Genomic DNA, 19,475 nt, shown 5'->3' with positions numbered 1-19,475 from the left:
TGCTACTGGGAAAGTGCTGGTCTTTAGTAAAAATATGGTGAACGAATTGTTGGATGAAATAATCGGGAAAAGGGCCAAGGTGCTGACAGGAATCGGAACGTACATGATTAATAACAGCAGTGGTGTCATGTCGGACGCTGTTCATACCAGGGCGTCCGACAGACAGCAGTAATTCCGCTTTTGTGCTCAGTGGCGTCGGCTAGATTTTATCTAGCTGGTCCGGGATTAATTTAGCTGGTGCTCGGATTGGAAGCTGGGCCACGCCCACTGCCTTTAAATAGTTCTTCTGAACATTGGGCATCGCCGATTATAGCTTCTGTCTTGTGCTTGGTTATCTCGGTCTGGAGTGGTGAGCTAGGAGTTGGAGTATCGTTGCTGGTGGTGTATTTCCCTTTGTCTTATTTTCTCCTTCCTATATTTGTATTTATTTTGCCCTGTGCACTTATAGTGTATTCCTGAGTGACTGCGGCGTGTTGCATATTTTTCCGTTATCCTTGTCTGTGCTAACTGTGGGTATTGGTGTATGGTCTCTTCACTGGGTGGTGGGTGGAGGTTTCAGCCTAGGGTTGAAACAGGAGACAGGGTGAGGGTGGAGGCCCAGACATGCACACCATCAGTGTAAACTCTGGGAGAGGGTCAGTCAGGTTTTCCCTAGTCTGAGGGAAATCGCAGGGGCCCGGGTCATTAGCTCTTGCATACCTAGGTCTCCCGTGACAAGTGGCTATGGGAGTCATGAGATCCAGGATACTGTCTACAATGATTAGCCGTTTAGCCACCCCACCACCAATTACCAGAATGTGTTTCATGCCCGTCAGAAAATCGGTGTAATAGATGCGCGTGTGAGACTCGGCCTAAAAAATGCCCATCAAAAATATGGTGCCAAAGACTCACGTGTCTGTCTAAAGGGCAAAGTGCAAACAATTCCCCATGGGAGGTGCATTTTTAAAAAATGATATATGGAGATCATAGACACCCTTGCCCAAAAATTGAATGGCTGTAGCAGCATACAACACGTTCACCATGGTGTTCTATTGGTGGAGAATGATGAGATATGGAGGAAGGCCTTATTAAAAACTAGGCCCAATGTTAAGGAGCGGGTCTCCTACACTTGTAATGCCCATACACTAAGTGTATTGGCTGACAAACATTTCCCCCTGGGGGAGTAAAAATTTTTGGGGTTTAAAATTATTAACGGGCATCATAAAAACACCCTTGCACAAAAAATTATTGACGTTTGCATCACCGAATACGTTCACCCTGGTGTTCGTATGGTTGTGGATGATGAGGATAAGGAGGAGGATAACACCAAACAAACCAAATCAGGAAGCGTATACCCATGTGTGGTTGTAAAGACGTGCATGAGAATACACCTCCACAAAAAAGACAATGTATTTGAGGTTATATTTCACTGTTTTCACTCGGTGGTGTACAGAAGTCTTGCCCAATCCAGCCCTTGTTCATTTTTATAAGAGTCAGCCTGTCAGCATTTTCAGTTGACAGGCGGATGCACATATCTGCTTTAATTCCACCAGCGGCACTAAAAACCTGCTCTGACAGAATGCCAGCAGCAGGGCAGGCCAGGACCTCCAAGGTTTAGAGAGCCAGTTCATGCCACATGTCCAGCTTGGATACCCAATAATTAAAAGGCACAGAGGAATCACGGAGGATGTTTATACGATCAGCAAGGTACTCCCTCAGCATCTTCCCAAACATTACACTTCTTGTGACAGCACCCCGTGCTTCTGTGCCGGCACGATGGGAGGGTTTGAGACAACTGTCCCAGAACTTTGCCATTGTTCCCCTACCAGAGCTGGATTGTACTTCTGTCTCTCTCGCTTGGACTCCTTGGTTGTACAACAAACTCTGATTCCGCTACAAGGGCCCTCTGGTGCTACAATATTTTAGTACACCTGTCTGCCTCTGGAAGAAGAGATTGAAAGGTCTCCTTGTAGCGTGGGTCTAGAAGTGTCACCAACCAGTAATGAGTGTCACCGAAAATATTCATAATGCGAGGGTCACGGGAAATGCAGTGCAACATAAAGTCAGCCATGTGTGCCAGACTGCTAACAGGCAAGAATTCTGTGTCCTCACAAACAGGACGACTGACCATGCTGTCCTCCTCCTCCTTATCCTCCCTATCCCCAGGCCTTCCATGCTGAACAGACGGTATGACAGCTATGCTTGTAGTACCGTCTATAGCGCATGAAAGTAGCTCCTGTTCTTCCTCCTCCTCCTCTTCCTCATTGTCTACCAATCCACATTGGGACGAAATGAGGCTGGGCTGAGCGTAATCACCCTGTATGGTTCCTTGATCCATGTCCTCATGCTCTGCCTGTAATGCATCCTCTTTCATTGTGAGCAGAGAGGTTTTCAGAATGCAGAGAAGCGGGATGGCGATGCTAATTATGGCATCATCGCCGCTCACCATCTTGGTGCAGTCCTCAAAGTTTTGGAGGATGGTACACATGTATGACATCCATGTCCACGCCCACGCCTGAGGTCTTATGTGTGGAGTCTGAACTGAATAACGATGGCCTTGTTGATACTGGTAGTCAACAACTGCCCTCTTCTGCTCACAAATCCTTTCCAACATATGCAGTTTAGAGTTCCAACGCGTGGGGACATCACACACCAGTTAGTGAGCGGGAAGCTGCAAACGCTGCTGAAGCATGGCAAGGGTGGCTGAAGATGTAGCTGACTTTCTAAAATGGGCAGACAGACGGCATACTTTCATTAGCAGAACCAGCAGCTCCGGGTAGCTTTTGAGCAAGCGTTGAACGACAAGGTTAAGCACATGGGCCAGGCAAGGTACGTGTGTGAGCTCACCTTGCCTCAGAGCCGCCAGCAGGTTCTGGCCATTGTCACACACGACCATGCCTGGCTGTAGGTTCAGCGGTGTCATCCAAAAATCTGATGCTCTTTCAGCTCTGTCCACAGCTCTTCAGCATCGTGTGGTTTGTCACCTAAGCAGATTAGCTTCAGCACAGCCTTTTGCCGCTTGGCTGAGACAGTGCTGCAGTGCTCCCAGCTTCTGACTGATGTGCTCATTTCAGAGATGGAGGCTGAAGAGGAGGAGGAGGTGCAGGAGCTGTAGACTGTGGGGGCAACCCTGATTGACGTAGGGCCCACAATCCTCGGCGTGGGGAGGATGTGTTCCATCTTAAGGTCCGACTGAGTCCCGGCTTCCACTATGTTAACCCAGTGTGCCGTTAGTGAGATGTACGCCCCTGCCCACAAGCACTTGTCCACGTGTCCATGGTTAGGTGGAATTTCCCAGTAACAGCATTGTTGAGGGCACAGGTAATGTTGTGGGACACGTGCTGGTGTAATGCCGGTATGGCACACCGGTAGAAATAGTGGCGACTGGGGACCGAGTACCTTGGGATGGCTGCCGCCATCAGGTTGTGGAAAGCTTCCATCTCAACGAGCCTAAACGGCAACATTTAAAGCGCAAGCAGAGGAGAAATGTTCAAATTTAGTACTGTTGGCTGGGTATTTCCGCTTGTGTTTCAATGACTGGGTATAGACAACTGAAGGCTGCGCTGGAACAAGGACGTGGATGGGCTTGATGATGGTGCTGGTTGACTTGGCAACAACAGGTGCACGGCACGAGGCATTTTCGTATGTACGGTGAACTGGGAATTGGCTTCTATGAAAAAACAGTGGAAGAAGCAGTGGTGTCACCTGCAGACAGTGTTCCTGGAGCCTGGGGTTCAGCCCAGAAAGTCGGATGCTTTGCTGCCATGTGCCTGATCATGCTGGTGGTGGTCAGGTTGGTGATTTTGCTACCCCTGCTGATGTGGGCATGGCAGGTGGTGCAAATGGCCTGTTTGGGGTTATCGGCAGAGTCTTTAAAAAACAACCAGACTCGGTAAGAACTGACAGTAGTAATGGCAACTTCTGTCATGTTGTTGTTACGGGGAACGGATGCACGCCTTCTGTCTGCGGCCACCACACTGCTTCTTCCTGCCTGTTGGGGTGCTATGCCTCCTTCCCCATGTGTGCTGCTGTCCTCGCTCTGCATGTCCTCCTGCCAGGTTGGGTCAGTTACTATATCATCCACCACCTTGTCTTCCACATCCTCACCCTGCTCCTCCTCCTGGCTTTCTGGCAATTGTGTCTCGTCATCGTCCACCTCTTGTGACACTTTCCCACCGTTTCCTTTGTGTGACCATGGCTGCTCAAATATTTTGGCATCTTTACATGTGATCTCATCTTTCCCCTCTTCATGTGGACCAGCTTAAAGTCCCAGATCTATAAATGCAAAACTGAACAGCTCTTCGGAGTGTCCAAGTGTGGGATCAGTTGTCTCAGGGCACTCAGCATGGTGGGAGGAAGGAGGATCAGGGTGAGTAATATGCTGTCCACACTCAAGGCTACTCAGACTTGACCATGTGGAAGAAGTGGTGGTGGTGGCTAAGTGACCGGAAGCATTATCCGCTATCCAACCAACAACCGTTTCACACTGCTCTGGCTTCAATAGTGGTGTGCTGCGGTCCCCTAGAAACTGGGACAGGAAGGTCGAGCGAGAAGATGTGGGTCTTTGTTGTGGCCCACTTTCAGCTTGGCCACGGCCTCGTACTCTGCATGCACCATCAGCATCACATCCACTTCCCCGTCCCTTGCCCCTTGCCTATTATAAATGGACTACTGAAATATTTGAAAAGTTCTATAGGAATGGTTTAATTCGGAGAAAACTGATATGTGATCAGTATGCCTGAAAAGAAAGTATTTGGAGACCACAGATACACCCAGGGCGTCTGACGGAGATAACAGACTGTTTAAATATGTTGTAGTTTTTAAAAAAATATATTTTTAACCACAAAATAATGAGTAGACCAAGGCTAGCAGACAAAAAAAATACAACGTATGCCTGCTAAGCGAGGATTTTGACACCACAGATATTCCAGGGGTCTGAGGGAGATAACAGACTGTTTAACTATGTGGCCTTTTTAAATTTTTTTTTATTAAACCACTAAATAATGAATAGAGCAAGACTAGCAGACAAAACAATGCATTATATGCCGGCAAAGCAAGGATTTTGACACCATAGATACACCAGACATCTGACGGAGATAATTGACTGTATAATTTTTTTTTTGTCATTTTTTTAACCACTAAATACTGAGTAGACCTGTTAGAATCTGTTTTGTTTTGACCATCCGCCATCTTGTTGTGGTTTTCTGGCTGCTGGTCTTTTTCCCCTGGTGCTGGGTTGTCTTGGTCAGGTGATTGTATCACCCTTTATTACCTAGCACCTGCCTCCCATTCCTTGCTGGACAACAGTGTTAATCCGCTAGAGTTCTGGCTAGGTGCTTAGACAGCTTTCTGTGTTTGATATTTTGCAGTTCTGAGATCTCTGGTTCTGCTATCTTTTGTTTCTGTTTTCAGTTTGTTTCTGCAGCCTTTTCTGTGTTTCCTATTAGGAAGTGACCTGTTTTTTGTACCCAGTCCTTAGATCTTTTAGGGACATCCTTCCCTTTATGTATAGGTCTTTGCTGAGTAGACAAGGCTCGTCGGTGGGTCTATTCACAAGGAATGGGTCGCCCACTCCATCGTAGGGTTTCAGCCTAGTCTTAGTGCAGGGTCAGCTTTCGCCATCTCTCCTAGTTCTGTGCTGCAGTTTCGTAACAGTTTGTCCAGCCACACATAATTTTTTTTTATTTTTTTTATATGTGCAGCGTCCAGGAACTTTCTCAACGCTTTCAAGGGTTAACTTTGGAAGTAACCAACCTTCAACAGCACGTGAGTAATTGCTCTGGAGCACGCCCTGAAGAACCTAAGGTAGGATTACCTGAGTTTTTTTTTTCTGGTAAAAGGCAGGAATTTTTTACGTTTAAAAATGCATATTTACTATATTTTCGACTTAGACCCAGATGTTCGGGGAGTGAATTACAGCGTGTGGGGATTATTATTTCTTTATTGCGAGGTGAACCCCAAATCTGGTCGTTTTCATTACATCCTGAAGATCCTTGTTTGACATCAGTAGAAGCATTTTTTTTTCTGCTATGGGGTTGTTGTATGATGATCCTGATCGGGTCACATCAGCTGAGGCAGAGCTCAGACGGCTTAAACAGGGCTCTGTGGATGCTGAGAGGTATTGCACCCTGTTCAGACGATGGTCCGCAGAGGTCAAGTGGAATGAACCAGCGCTCAAGAGTCAGTTTTTAGCAGGTTTGAGTGAAAGAGTTAAAGATTTGCTCATTGCATATCCTGCACCTGATACTTTGGAAACTGCTATGCAGTTAGCTATCCTTGTGGATAGAAGATTAAGAGACAGGTGGAGTGAAGAGAACACCCTTATAATACTGGACCCAGTCTCTCAGGATAGCCCCGTCGACAGCGGGGAACCGATGCAACTTGGGGCAATGTCCTCTTGTTCCCAGGAAAGGGAGAAGAGGTTTGCTGAAGGACTATGCTTGTATTGTGGTAAGGCTGACCATTTTATTAAGCAATGTGAGGTTCGCATAAGGAAAGTTTAAAAAAAAGGTCAGCAGGAGTTGTTTTTTTCTGGTAATACCACATATCATGGTCATTCCATTGATTTTCAGGTAATGGCGGATTGTGGTTCTGCACTTAATTTGATTGATCAACAATTCCTAGACAAATGTAAGTTTGATTCTGAACCATTGTCATCTCCTATTCCTGTTGGGGCTATTGATAACACTCCTCTGAAGGTTTCCGGGTTCCCACTTATTGTGAATATGGAACATCAGGAGTGTATAGACTTGTTTGTTCTTGCTAAATTACCTTGCCCAGTCGTCTTGGTTTTACCCTGGTTAAAAATGCACAGTCCTTTGCTGGACTGGTCATCTAGTACTATAAGGTCCTGAGGTCAGGGGTGTTATGGTAATTGTTGTAATGTTCACATTGCTGCCGTTGTTATGAAGAAGCTACCTGAAGCCATTCAGGATTTCTGGAGGGTATTTTCGGAGGTCGAGTTGCTAGCTCTACCACCCCACAGAGATTATGACTGCACTATTGAGTTCGTTCCAGGTGCCACACTTCCTAAGGGCTCATTTCCACATGCGAGGAACACGTCCGTATCTCGCATGTGGAAACCAAGCTCTGGCGCCGGCACTTTGGAGCGGAGCTGTGCAGCTCCATGTGTTCCTATGTGGCCGCACGCTCTGCTCTGGAGTGCCGGCTCCACAGCTTGGTTTCCACATGCGGGATACGGACATGTGCCTCGCATGTGGAAATGAGCCCTAAGAGTGTGTATTTAATCTGACGATTCCCGAGAGGGAGGCCTTAAAGGAATACCTACAGACTAGTTTAGCTGCAGGTCATATAAGACCCTCTAAATCCCCTGTGGCTGTAGGATTCTTTTTTGTTAAAAAGGATGGGGGCCTTAGGCCATGTCTGGATTTTCGGGAGATTAATAAGATCACTGTGCGCAATCCTTACCCGTTGCCGCTGATTCCGAATTTGTTTAACCAACTAACCGGAGTGGTTCTCTAAGATTGACCTTCATGGGGCATATAATTTGCTGCGGGTGAAGGAGGGCGATGAATGGAAGACAGCCTTTAATACCCGGGAAGGTCATTTTGAGTGTCTGCTGATGCCTTTTGGCCTTACTAATGCATCTGCGTTTTTTTCAAAATTTATTTAATGACATTCTGAGGTTGTTGATCAGTAGGAGTGTTATTGTTTATTTGGACGATATTTTGATATATTCACCTGATCTGGAGTCGCATTGGCAGAGAGTCCGCGAAGTTCTACAGATTTTGAGTGAAAACTCACTCTTTGCTAAATTGAAGAAGTGCGAGTTTGCAGTACAGAAAATGAGTTTTTTGGGTACCTTGTCTCCAGTGATGGGTTTGAGATGGACCCGGTGAAGGTTCAGGCAGTGCTGGAGTGGCCTAGGCCTGAATGTTTGAAGTCGGTTCAGAGATTTTTGGGGTTTGCCAATTATTACAGAAAATTCATAAAGAATTTTTCTGTGAAAGCTAAACCTATAACTGATCTCACCAAGAAGGGTTCTAATACTGTCCAATGGTCCTCAGAGGCTTTTAAGGCTTTTGAGCATCTCAAGGAGAGGTTTAGCTCTGCTCCTGTTTTGATCCAGATGGATGAAACCAAGCCATTTCTGGTAGAGGTTGATGCCTCTTCAGTAGGGGTGGGGGCAGTTCTGTCCCAGGAGGGAGTGGATGGGGTGCATCCCTGTGCTTTATTTTCTAAACATTTTTTGGAGACTGAGCTCATCTATGATGCTGGAAACAGAGTTGCTGGCTATTAAACTCGTGTTTGAGGATTGGCGACATTTTTTGGTGGGGGCCAGACATCCGATACAGGTTTTTACTGATCATAAGAATCTGATATATCTGGATGCTGCTAAATGTTTGAATGCCCGTCAAGCTAGGTGGGCACTGTTTTTTTTTGCCCGGTTTCATTTCTCCGTCACATATGTCCCTGGGACAAAGAATGTTAAAGCGGATGCTTTGTCTCCTAGTTTCTCTCCAGCAGTTAATACTGAGAAGGAGGAATGTATTTTGCAGAGAGGGGTGGTGGTGGCAGCATTGGGTTCTGAGTTGGAGAGTAGCATCCTAGAGGCCCAGAATGCTGCAGAAACTAACACTCCTTATGGTAAATTATTTGTGCAAAAATCATGTAATAGAAACCCAAACAAATCTTTATTCTTAAAATAAGAAGCAACCCATGCCACCACAAAGTGACCAAACTTTATTTGGAGGCCTTGATATGGTCTTCTGTTTGGTCCCACCAAATTATGATACAGGGGGATCCAGACTGTGCAGATACACACACACACACACACACACACACACACACACACACACACACACACACACACACACACACACACACACACACACACACACACACACACACACACACACACACACACAGTACTGAGCCAATAGGGTATCTGGTTGATAAGTCGCAGGTAACACTACCATTGAGCGATAGGGGTGTATGTCTATATCAACCAGCCACCATCATTAGCAACCAATATCTGCTGAGATCTTCCTAGCTATACACCGTTCTGCTCCCTATGTGTTCAGTTTGTTTTTAAATTTCTTTGGGTACTAGCTTTCCCTAGAATAGTATCTGTTTGTATAGACATAGTGGTCCTTTAGCCCATGGGCAGTGGGGCTCACCAGTGGTTGTAGGGTGTATCAGGGCCCCTAGGGTCAGCCATCGTGGAGCGGGGGCGCCAATACGCTCCCCCCTAGGGTGTCAACCTCCGCCGACAGGCAGGTATCATCTAGGAGTTGGTTCAGGGATTGCTAGCTATATCCCATAGTTTTTTAAAAGGGTAAAACACGTCTTTTCACTTTTTTGTTTCAGTTTGGTCACTTTGTGGTGGCATGGGTTGCCTCTTATTTTAATAATAAAGATTTGTTTGGGTATCTATTACATGATTATTGTGACTTGAAAAACCCAGTAATCCATTATAAACATTAAATTATTTGTGCCTAGAGCCATGCGGAGAGCTTTGTTTGCTGAATGTCATGAGTCTCGGTTGGCGGGTCATCCAGGGATTTCGGAAACTAGAAAGTCGATCGGTCGAAGTTTCTGGTGGCCAGGGTGGCAAAGAGAAATCATCAAGTGGGTGCGTCAGTGTACTGTGTGCGCTAGGTTGAAGGCCTGACATGCCCCGGCTGCAGGGTTGCTGTGCCCGTTGGAGGTTCTTATTTCGCCATGGTCACATCTTGCTATGGATTTTGTCACCGATCTGCCGATCTCTGAGGGTTTTTCTGTCATCTGGGTTGTTGTGGATAGGTTTAGTAAGATGTGTCATCTGGTCCCATTCAATAAATTACCCTGCGCCAAGACTCTAGCTAAGGCATTTGTGAAAGAGATTGTCAGGCTCCATGGGGTTCCCACGGACATTGTTTCCAATAGAGGATCACAGTTTGTGGCTCGCTTTTGGCGTGCTTTTTGTGACAGATTAAAAGTTCATTTATCATTTTCGTCAGGTTATCATCCGGAGTCCAATGGACAGACCGAAAGGAAGAACCAGGACGTTGAGCAGTTTTTGAGATGTTTTGTAGCAGACAATCAGGAGATGTGGTCGGAATATCTACCACTAGCTCTTAATAATCATATGTCTTCCTCGGCTGGGTGTTCTCCCTTTTTTTTTTTTTTTTTTTTTTGCTGTACAGGGAGGCATCCATCTTTCGGTCCATTTTCTAAGATTGGGGCAGTGGTGCCTGAGGAGGAGAGTTTTTCTGGAAATTTGGACAGGGTTTGGACCAATGTACCCCATAATCTAAAAGAGACTAATAGGAGGTAAAAGAAATATTTTGACAAAAGAAGGGAGGCGTTGTTTGCAGTTGGGCACATGGTCTGGTTGTCCTTCAGGAATCTGCATTTGACAATCCCTTCTAAAAAAACTGGGGCCTAAGTTTGTAGGACCTTTTCAAAGTGGTTCAGGTGGTCAACTCGGCAGCGATGAGATTAGACAACCCTCGTCCAGGAGAATTAATTCAGTTTTTCATGTATCTTTACTGAAGAAAGTTGACACACCAGATAAGGAGCCTATGCCGACTGTTCCTCCAGTTGATGAGGACGGCGAGTTTGAGATTTCACGCATTTTAGATTCCAGGTGGCACAGAGGAAGTTTGCAGTATCTCATGTCCTGAAAGGGTTTCGATCCCGAGGATTATTCCTGGGTGAAAACTGTGAACGTCTCTGCCTCAATGCTGATTAAAGCTTTTCACAGGAGATTTCCGAATAAGGCTCAGCCAAGAGGATCCAGAGGATCCTCGTAAAAGGGGAGGTACTGTTAGAATCTGTTTTGTTTAGACCATCCGCCATCTTGTTGTGGTTTTTGAGCTGCTGGTCTTTTTCACCTGGTGCTGGGTTGTATTGGTCAGGTGATTGTATCACCCTTTACTACCCAGCACCTGCCTCCCATTCCTTGCTGGACAGCAGTGTTAATCTGCTAGAGTTCTGGCTAGGTGCTTAGACAGCTTTCTGTGTTTGATATTTTGCAGTTCTGGGATCTCTGGTTCTGCTATCTTTTGTTTCTGTTTTCAGTTTGTTTCTGCAGCCTTCTCTGTGTTTTCTATTAGGAAGTGACCTGTTTTTGTACCCAGTCCTTAGATCTTTTAGGGACCTCCTTCCCCTTATCTATAGGTCTTCGCTGAGTTTAGACTAGGATCGTCGGTGGGTCTATTTGCAAGGAATGGGTTGCCCACTCCATCGTAGGGTTTCAACCTAGTCTTAGTGCAGGGTCAGCTTTCCCCCATCTCTCCTAGCTCTGTGATGCAGTTTCGTAACAAGACCACGGCTAGCAGACAAAACGATGCAGCGTATGCCTGCAAAGTGAGGATTTTGACACCACAGATACACCAGGCGTCTGATGGAGATAACAGACCGTTAAAATTTGACCTTGGTTTTTTTTTTTTTTAAAGTTTTTTTTACCACTAAATAATGAGTAGAACAAGGCAAGCAGACCGAACAATACAACGTAAGCCTGGAAGGAGAGGATTTTGACACCACAGATACAACAGATGTCTGACAGAGTTAACAGACTGTATAATTTTTATTTTTTATTTTTTTAAACCACTAAGTAATGAGCAGACCAAGGTTAGCAGACAAAACAATGCAATGTATGCCTGCAAAGCAAGGATTTTTGACACCACAGATACACTGGGCGTCTGACGGAGATAACAAACTGTTTAAATGTGGCCTCAACTTTTTGGCAAGTGTGTCTATGATCACCATTAAAAATTGTTTAAAAAATGTATCCCCCTTGGGGAAATGTTGTCAGCCCATACACTTAGTGTATGGGCATTATGAGTCTAGGAGACCCGCTTCTTTGTAATGGGACTTTTTTATGAGGCCCTCCTCCATGTTTCTTCCAATGGGGGATTGGGGTGAGTGCAAATTTCGGGCAAAGCGGCCCTTGCATTCAATGCATAAGGAAACTGTATGGCAGGACCAACTGAAGACTGTGAAGTGGGTTTTCCTGTGGCCATGCAGAACCTGGGTTCAAAGGCTTATTGGGGTGTATATGACTTGATAGCAGGACAGGCCTTGCATTCAATGCAACATTTTTTCAGGAAGTCCTCCTTCCTGTACCTCTCATGAAAGGGGTATTGGGGTGCGTTGTAATTCTTGGCAGCCCAGCCTCTCACTGCATAGGCAATAACAGCATAGGAAACCCACTATTTAATAATGGCCCTTTAAGAATATTAGTGCTGCCTGAAGCCCCTCTAAAAATAGGCTTTGTGAATTTAAGAGTCCCTCCTTCATAAATGAAACAAGATTTGTGTCACACACCACATGGCCAGCTAGGGTTGTTAAATGTTACAATGACATTTCCCAGTGAATGCATTTGTATTGGTTTAAAGTGGTATTTCCCAAACTCCAGTCCTCACGGACCACAACAAGTCATGTTTTCAGGATTTCCATAGTGCTGCACAAGTGAGAGAATTCCTGATACTTCCATCACCTGTGCAATACTAGGGAAATCCTGAAAACATGACCTGTTGGGGTTCGTGAGGACAGGAGTTTGGGAAGCACTGGTTTAAAGCAATATTAAAGTTGAAAACGCATCAAAAACTCTGCGTGTGAACATAGCCCAAGTGGTAGAGGAACATTTTGGTCTGGGGTAAATTATTTTGCCTTATATAAAAGTCATTAGCCTGGAAAGAATGTACCTTAATATATTTCCCAGCAAATGTATGTTTTTAGGTGCACCTGTAAAAATGGCGTGAAACTGTGACAACATTGCTTACAGCTGTGACCTAGGAGTCAGAAATGCTTCCAGGGGCGATCCCCATGATGTTCCTGTGTCATTTGAGCAGTGTTTCCATCATTTTCTGATGTTTTTAAACCTTAAAAATACCCCCGGGGGGGATCGTGGTAAAATTACTTGGGTTTCCCATAGAATTACAATGGAATACTCGGGTACTCGACCCGAGCAACGAGCCCAATTTGCTCGACCCGAGCAACAAGCACCCGAGTATTTTAGTGCTCACTCATCACTAGTTGTAATCATAAAAGTCAATATCGACCATTTAATGAGCCTTGCCCCATGTCCAATGCTTACATATTGCACATCACACAGAAGCATTTCAGTTGTATTTACATGTCCTGAGTTTAGGCCACTAAACGAATGTGATTGACAATATTGAAGTCGTTCAACACTTGTTTCCCGGCCTCTTTAGGCTATGTGCACACGTTGCGGAAATTCCTGCGGATCCGCAGCAGTTTCCCATGAGTTTACAGTACAATGTAAACCTATGGGAAACCGAATACGCTGTGCCCATGCTGCGGAAAAAAACGTGAGGAAACGCAGTGGTTTACATTCCGCAGCATGTCAATTCTTTGTGCGGAATCCGCAGCGGTTTTACACCTGCTCCATAATAGAAAACTACAGGTGTAAAACTGCAGTGGAATTCGCACAAAATCCGCTATAAATCCGCAGGAAAAATGTGGCGTTTTTGCCCTGCGGATTTATCAAATCTGCTGCGGAAAAATCCGCAGAGGACCATTCTACGTGTGCACATAGCCTTACACCAACTGAGGAATAATCATGGGAACAGAACAATCACTAATAGGTCAATCTGTCCCCATACAGTATCATGTTATCAGCAGCAGTTTCCACCGGTGATGTGCTGCTGAGAACAAAGATTTTTGTTCCTGCATAAACAATCCAATCACTCGATGAATATGCAGCATTTTGCTTGTTTAGTATAATACACCCATCGTCCCCATATATAATACACTCCATAGTCCTCCACATAGTATAATGTGCACCACAGTCCTCCATATTATAAAATGCACACCCCATAGTCCTCCATATAATATAATGTGCCCTATAGTTCTCCATATAGTATAATACACCCCCATAGTCCTCCATATAATATAATGTGCCCCATAGTCCTCCATATAGTATCTTACACTACCCATAGTCCTCCATATAGTATAAAACACTCCCCATAGTCCTCAATATAGTATGGTACACTCCCCATAGTCCTCCATATAGTATAATACACTCCCCATTGTCCTCCATATAGTATAAAACACTCCCCATAGTCCTCAATATAGTATGGTACACTCCCCATAGTCCTCCATATATTATTAAACACTCCTCAGTCCTCCATAAATTATAATACACTCCTCAGTCCTCCATATAGTATAATACACTCCTCATAATCCTCCATATATTAAAATACACTGCTTAGTCCTGCATATAGTATAATACACTCCTCATAGTGCACCATATAGTGTAATGCACCCCTCATAGTCCTCCATATAGTATAATACACTCCTCAGTCCTCCATATAGTATAATACACTCCTCATAATGCTGCATATAGCATAATACATTCCTCATAGTCCTCCATATATTAAAATACACTCCTCAGTCCTCCATGTAGTATAATACACTCGTTATAATGCTCCATATAGCATAATACACTCCTCATAGTGCTCCATATAGTATAATACACTCCTCATAGTCCTACATACACTCACTGGCCACTTTATTAGGTACACCTGTCCAACTTCTTGTTAACACTTAATTTCTAATCAGCCAATCACATGGCGGCAACTCAGTGCATTTAGGCATGTAGACATGGTCAAGACAATCTCCTGCAGTTCAAACCGAGCATCAGTATGGGGAAGAAAGGTGATTTGAGTGCCTTTGAACGTGGCATGGTTGTTGGTGCCAGAAGGGCTGGTCTGAGTATTTCAGAAACTGCTGATCTACTGGGATTTTCACGCACAACCATCTCTAGGGTTTACAGAGAATGGCCCGAAAAAGAAAAAACATCCAGTGAGCGGCAGTTCTGTGGGCGGAAATGCCTTGTTGATGCCAGAGGTCAGAGGAGAATGGGCAGACTGGTTCGAGCTGATAGAAAGGCAACAGTGACTCAAATCGCCACCAGTTACAACCAAGGTAGGCCTAAGAGCATCTCTGAACGCACAGTGCGTCGAACTTTGAGGCAGATGGGCTACAGCAGCAGAAGACCACACCGGGTACCACTCCTTTCAGCTAAGAACAGGAAACTGAGGCTACAATTTGCACAAGCTCATCGAAATTGGACAGTAGAAGATTGGAAAAACGTTGCTTGGTCTGATGAGTCTCGATTTCTGCTGCGACATTCGGATGGTAGGGTCAGAATTTGGCGTAAACAACATGAAAGCATGGATCCATCCTGCCTTGTATGGAGCATCTTTGGGATGTGCAGCCGACAAATCTGCGGCAACTGTGTGATGCCATCATGTCAATATGGACCAAAATCTCTGAGGAATGCTTCCAGCACCTTGTTGAATCTATGCCACGAAGAATTGAGGCAGTTCTGAAGGCAAAAGGGGGTCCAACCCGTTACTAGCATGGTGTACCTAATAAAGTGGCCGGTGAGTGTATATTAAACTACATTGCATTGCATACAGATGTGTTTAGGAAGGCTACTTCAGTCAATTCCCTGTTGCATGCGTCCTCATCTCATACCACACACACTATCAAAGCCATCCCAGTTGGCCAATTCCTCAGGATGAAGCGGATCTGCTCTACTGAACAAAAATTCGAGGTTCAATCTGACGATCTTAAAAGTAGATTTAAAGCTCGTGGCTATAGTAATCGCTGCATAAAACAGGGGTATATTAGAGCCAAGAAAACAGATAGACATCAGTTACTATATAAGAATGAGAAGAGAGCTACATCTGAGAATAATGTAAGGTTCATTTCTACATATAACTGCCAGTGGAAACGTATGCAGGATATAGTCAACAAACACTGGTCAGTTCTCCTCACTGATTCTGTCTTGGCATCTAATATCCCACAGAGACCTAGCTTCACAGCAAAATGGGGCAAAAGTATTAAAGATCTACTTGTAAAAAGCCACTATGTGGCAAAAACCATCAACCCCCTTAATCCAACTAACAGAGGCCCAACATGGGGGTGTTATCCTTGCGGCGACTGCTTGGCCTGTAAGGAAAAGAATCTCGTTAGGGGCACTCATTTTACGTCGTCATGTCGAATCTGAAACCTCTTCCTTCCACATCATATCCGTTGTACCAGTACTTTTGTTGTATATCTGGCCACATGTCCTTGCTCCAAAATATATGTCGGGCTTACGTCACGTCAGCTGCGTGTACGCGTGAGAGAGCACGTAAGGGACATTGTAAATGCACGTAAAGCTGAGGACGTTAGTGCCCTTAAGACCATCCCTAAGCATTTCCATAGGTTTCATGGATGTGATCCCACTGGTGTACGGATCATTGGGATTGATCAAGTTCACGGTGGTAATAGAGGAGGAAATATAAAACGATTACTTGCGCAGGTTGAATGCAAATGGATAGTGACCCTGGATTCCATGTCTCCTGTGGGACTAAATGAGACATGTAGTTTTGTCCCTTTTCTATGAGAAACACTGTTCCTCCATGTCCTCGTCTGTTATGGACTTGACTTGATCTGTTATTACATTTTAAAATTTCTTAATTTTTATGTTTTTTCTTTGTATTCATGATTTCTCTATCATCCTTTACATCCCTAGACTAATCGTTTTCCAGAACTTGGTGTTATGGCTATTGGCCAGCGGTATACAAGGAACGTGAGAAATAGGATAAAGGCACCAGTGAATCGCATCCGTAGTTAACACTGGAAGATTGTTCACTATTAAAAATGTTTATATATTTTTCACAATTTTATTATATATGGATGTCAGTTTGACTATTACTGTATCATATAATTTATGTATAATCACGAGTGTATATATAGATAATTAATTATATATGTATGTTAGTTTCATTATCATTATTTTGCACTTTTTTCACAAGTGCATATGTAAGTAATCATATGCATTTTTTAGTATAATTGTAATACATTTAAATATATTATGTACTGATGCGGCGGTAACTTATTAATTTTTGGGTTTATGTTGTCACCTGTTGTTTTATTATTTAACCGTGATCTGTTGCCATTTTTCTATTTTTCCCGGGTCCATATCTGCCTTTTTGATCAGCGCTTAGTACCGCGGCTGTATGGTTGCATAATATGTCATCTCTTACCATTATAGTGAGTCTCTTATTCATTCTGAGTCCCATTGCTGGCAAGCGCATGCGCTCCGCGCCTGGTAGGAAGCCCTTATGTCTCCGGCTTCAGTGACCTGAGAGCGCATGTCTGTGACGTCAACAGGGGATTTCCCCTTGATGTGAACTCCCTGTGAATGCTGGGGACCGAGGACTTCCTCCTGATCAGGGTGTGAATGCGCTTGCGCACTTAAAATGCCGATTACGGCTTTTTGTGATTAAAGAGCGCATGTCAGTGATATCAGTGGGAGGTTTCCCCTGACGTGCGCTCCTGCTGTATGCTGGGGAATGGTGACTTCCTCCTGATCGGGCTGTAATGCGCTTGCGCACTTAAAATGCCGGTTTATGGGCATCACTATATAAACGCTATGTTCTGTGAAACCCCTTCATTCCCTCTTTGAGAAAGCAACGCGAAACGCGCGTTAGGGGGTATTCAGAGTCCCAGGCAAATAACTACTTCATCATGGGTAAGAAACTTTGCATCAGACTTACACTATAATTTGCCTTTTTTTGGTAGATATATGTCCACATGGACATTAGTACTGCACAAATACCTACATTATCTCTTTATGTGCTAATATTGGTGCCTATTCATATACCTATACCATGGTGTTTTTTTACTTCCTTTTGCCTGTGACTTGGATGTTTTGTGTACTAGGGTCTCCTTTTTTCTATTTATTGTATTGTAATCTTTGGACTATTTTATGTCTTTTAAAATTGTTATAATAAAAATACGTAATTTTACATCTCGTATAGAACTCCTTTGTTTGTTTAAATATATTAAACTGCACTGCTCTGTCCTCCATATAGTATAATACACTCATAGTGCTACATATAGTATAATGCACCGCCATTGTCATCCATGTGTACAATTCACTCCCCATAGTATACTGTAATGCACCACATAGTTCTTCATATAGTATAATGTATTCCCCATAGTCCTCGATACAGTATAATGCATCCCAAATATAGTATAATGTAGCCACCCCACAGAGTATAATGCAGCCACCCCACAAAAGTATAATGCAGCCCTGCCATAGAATATAATGTAACTCCCATAGAATAGAATGCAGCCCCCCTCACATTATAATGCTCTCTCTCTCTCTCTCTCTCTCTCTCTCTCTCTCTCTCTCTCTCTCTCTCTCTCTCTCTCTCTCTCTCTCTCTCTCTCTCTCTCTCTCTCTCTCTCTCTCTCTCTCTCTCTCTCTCTCTCTCTCTCTCTCTCTCTCTCGACACACGGTTACTAGGGGGCAGATGGGGGGGGAAAGGACACAAGGGAGCTAGGGGAGACAGGCACAAGGGTGACACAGGGGGGCTAGGGAGCAAGGAAGACAGACACAAGGGGACACATGGGACTGGCAGGCAGGGGAGATGGGGCAAGGGAGACTGACACAAGGGGACACACGGTGACTAGTGGCCCAGGGAGATTGACAAGGGAACACATGGGGACTAGTGGGCAAGGGATACTGACACACGGGGATACATGTGGTCTAGTGGGCAAGGGAGACTGACACAAGGGGACATACGGGGACTAGTGGGCAAGGGAGACTAACACATGGGGACAAAGGGCACACACAAGGGGACAAGGGAGACAGGCACAAGGGGACTCATGGGGACTAGGAGAAGGGCACAAAGGGAAACATGGGGACTGGGGGGCAAGGGAGACAGGCACATGGGGACTGAGGGCAAAGTAGATAGGGACACACAGGGAGACAGGGCTGCAAGGGGACAGGGGAAGATGGGAGAGACATAGGAGCAGGGAAGAAGGGGGCACAGGGATTACAAGGACAGGGTAGATGGGGGGACACATGGTGAGAAAGGGGACAAGAGATGGGGGAACAAGGGGATGCAGGGGAGACTTGAGTGCAGGGCAGATGGGTCACAAGGGGCAGGGAATGCATGGGGGTGCAGGATGACTCAGGGCATGGGGGATGGGGAGCATTCGGGGGAACATGGGAGGAGGGACAAGGTGTGTACAGGGGCCTGGAGGAGCACAATGACCTGAACCTGGGGACCTATGAGGACATGGGAGAGCAGGGAGCAAGGGCAGAGCATGGAGGAAACAGGGCTGTTTTCACAGGGGGCCAGGGACACTGGGGGCTGAGGATGGTGACACAAGGGCAGCAGACACACCTCACTACAGCTGGTCCCATACACCTCCATGTTCTTCCCTGGATCCTCCAGATGGCTGAGCAACTGCGGCATCCTGCTCCTGGGTGGCTCGGTCCACGTGCCCCACTGCCATCTCTGGAGCTGCATGTTCCCGGTCCCAGCAGCCACCACAGGCGCCACCAATATGGCAGCCGCCATCACCTGTGCAGATGTTGCACTGCTTAGGCTCGGCACAAAATGGGTGCGTGATGAAGTGATGTCATCACGCACCCACAGCATCAGAGGCAGAGGGAAATGATGGGAGAGGGAGCATCAGCTGATGCTCTCATCTCCATCATTGCTTTAAACTGT

Source organism: Ranitomeya variabilis, chromosome 2 (genome assembly GCF_051348905.1).
Source record: "Ranitomeya variabilis isolate aRanVar5 chromosome 2, aRanVar5.hap1, whole genome shotgun sequence".
Lineage (NCBI taxonomy): Eukaryota > Metazoa > Chordata > Amphibia > Anura > Dendrobatidae > Ranitomeya > Ranitomeya variabilis.
Note: the sequence above shows the minus strand (reverse complement) of the source record.